Source organism: Symphalangus syndactylus, chromosome 13 (genome assembly GCF_028878055.3).
Source record: "Symphalangus syndactylus isolate Jambi chromosome 13, NHGRI_mSymSyn1-v2.1_pri, whole genome shotgun sequence".
In the NCBI taxonomy this organism is placed as follows: Eukaryota; Metazoa; Chordata; class Mammalia; order Primates; family Hylobatidae; genus Symphalangus; species Symphalangus syndactylus.
This window is the reverse complement of record NC_072435.2, coordinates 119,332,695-119,335,951: the sequence shown is the minus strand read 5'-3', so window position 1 is coordinate 119,335,951 and position 3,257 is coordinate 119,332,695.

The window sequence follows — 3,257 nt, the reverse complement described above, 5'->3', positions numbered from 1 at the left end:
AAGATGGCGGCAAGCCTTTTGTTCTCTGACCTGGGGTTCTCGGCCTCACGGATTCCAAGGAATGGAACCTTGGGCCACGCAGTGAGTGTTACAGCTCTATTAGAAGCCACGGGTCATGGAAGAGAACCGTGGAACCCAGCAACTAGTGCTCAGCTCGATTAGGATGAACCCAGGCACTTAGCCGCACAGGAACAATGGCGAGCCTCTAGCCCAGTCAGGAGCGGCAATGGGTGCCTCACTGGATCAGAAGCATAGCAGACACCCTGCCGGATCCGGAGGGGTGGAAGTCAGCGGCGGGTCTACGATGGCGGCGATCAGCAGTGGTGGACGGCGAGTGAAAGCTCAGCTTGAGCCGGAACAAACACAGACCAGAAGAGTGTGCAGTTGCAAGATTTAATAGAGTGAAAACAGAGCTCCCATGCAACGGGAGGGGACCCAAAGGGGGTTGCCATTGCCGGCTCGAATGCCTGGGTTTATATGCCGATCATTGTCCCTCCCTCTATGCTCTCAGGTGATAGATGATCGACTGTTTCTTTACCTCCTACTTTTAGCTTAATTGGTATTTTAGTGAGCTCTCTTTACTACCTGATTGGTTGGGTGTGAGCTGAGTTACAAGTCCCAGGTTTAAAGGTGGGTGCGGTCACCTTCCCCAGCTAGGCTTAAGAATTCTAAGTCGGCCTAGGAAATCCAGCTAGTCCTGTCTCTCAGTCCCCCCTCTCAACAGGAAAACCCAAGTGCTGTTGGGGAGGTTGGCCGATGACCACTCTAAGTGCTTCATGCTGAATTGGGGTGTAGTAGGGGTCATGCAGTTGATAGTTCCTCGGGAGGGGTGCCTTTGATGTCATCAACATCAGAGCATGGGCTAGCAAGGCGGTCCAGGGGTCTGCGGTAGATCTTAGTCATGGACTGCATCTGGGGCTCCATTTGTAGTTTTACAGCTTCGATTCTGGAAGAGACAAACTTAACAAGGAGGTTAAAGATAAAGAGATTGAAATATATGGCCTGAGTGCAGGGGGAGGCACATCCAACAGTTAGTAGGGTTTTGGGCCGAGGCTTCATGGAGCCCAGTGAGGGTGGTATTAAATAGGCTTACCAGGTGAGTATGGGTATGGAGGGTTTCATGTAGCTTTGAGAGGTCTAGTCCTTTGTAGGGGATAGGGGTGCTATGTACCTGCGTCAGTTGGGAGATTACTTCTTTTACGTGTTTTTCTCTTGCCTGATCTTCAACGCCACCCCCATCGGACATACCAGTATGGGTGAAGTAAGTCCAACAGACAGTGGCTCCAAACCCTCCAGGACAACTAGGATTAATTATTTTCCCTCTCTAATAATGAGTATTTGCATGCATGCAAAGAGTGGCAGAGTTATAGCAGTTGTGGGGCATACAGGTGTGGGCAGTGAAAGTGGGGTTTCCTTTAGAAAAAAATCCTATACCATGGGACATCAATATTTCTGGGAAGCCACATTCTTCACAGAGGCTCTTGGTAAGGGGAGCTACTGGTAGTACAGCGGCATGGATAAGGTGCAGTGAGAGTGAAAGGGGGTAAGAGAACAGTAAAGAGAAAAATATGACAAGGGAGGGCCATGGGGATCTACGATTCTAGTTACTTTCCTCATGGTTGTCTCTTGAAGAACAGGTGCAGATCCTCTAGAGGTTCACAGAAATAGCTAGCATTGTCTCCTGGATTTTTGAGTTCCTCTGGCAGTATCCAGGGTTTGACTCGAGTGTGATGTATCCAAGATTCCAATCCAGCCACTTTAACCACGGTTGGGGTAGATAAAATGACTGGGTAGCGTCCTTCCCAGGATGTATCTAGGGATGGGGAATTAGGGGAAAGGGACTTGACTAATACCATGTCACCAGGGTGGAATAATTCCTGTCCCTCCTCTCCAGGACAGGTTCCCTGTAATGTGTTTTTTTTTTTTTTTTTTTTTTTGAGATGATGTCTCGCTCTTGTCCCCCAGTCTGGCATGCAATGGTGCGATCTCGGCTCACTGCAACCTCCACCTCCCGGGTTCAAGTGATTCTCCTGCCTCAGCCTCCTGAGCACCTGGGATTACAGGTGCATACCACCACACCCAGCTAATTTTTTGTATTTTAAGTACCCTAAGGCACAGGCCGCAGGGTGCCACTGTTGCTCCTTAATCTTTATTCCTCCTTCCAGCAGATTCTCAATACATCTTTGTTGCCTTCAGGGCAAAGTTGCCCAATTTGGGTATTTACTATTTATTCTTTCATTCACCACGGGCACACACTGGGTTCAACTCCCTGCTTTATCCCTTCCAGCTGTGGGACAAGTTACTAATCCTTCTGTAGTGGATTGAATGGTGAACCCCTACCCCAGCCAAAAAAACAGGTACATCCTTGTCATAATTCCTAGAACCTGTGACTGTGACCTCATTTGAAAAATGGGTCTTTAGGCCGGGCATGGTGGCTCACCCCTGTAATCCCAGCACTTTGGGAAGGCTGAGGCAGGCAGATCATGAGGTCAGGAGATAGAGACCCTTCTGGACAATATGGTGAAACCCCATCTCTACTAAAAATACAAAAATTAGCTGGGCGTGGTGGCACGTGCCTGTAATCCCAGATACTCAGAGGCTGAGGCAGGAGAATCACTTGAACCAGGGAGTCGGAGGTTCCAGTGAGCCAAGATCATGCCACTGCACTCCAGTCTGGTGACAAAGAGAGACTCCGTCTCAAAAAAAAAAAGCAAGACTTCATTTGAAAAAAGAAAAAAAAGTGTCTTTGTAGATGTGATTAAATTAAGGATCTCCAGATTAGGGGATCATCTTGAATTATCTGTGAAGGCCCTAAATCCAATGACACGTGTCCTTATATGAGACACAGAGGAGAAGACACACATAGCAAAGGAAATGTGAAAACAGGCAGGAGAAGTCTGGGTAACAGGGCAAGAACCCATCTCTACAAAAATGCAAAAATTAGCTGGGTGTGGTGACATGTGTGTGTAGTCCCAGTTACTTCGGAGGGTGAGGCAAGAGGGTCACTTGAACCTAGGAGTCCGAGGCTGCAATGAGCTGAGACGGCACCACTGCACTCTAGCCTGGGCGACAGAGCGAGACCCTGTCTCAAAAACAAAAAGAAAGAAAACAGGCAGAGAATTGAGTGATGCGGCCACAAGCCAGGAAACACCTAGAGCCACAAGAAGCTGGAAGAGGCAAGGAAGGGTCCTCCCCTGGAGCCTTCGGAGGGAACGTGGTAGTTCTAATGCTTTGATTTAGGACTTCTGGACTCCAGA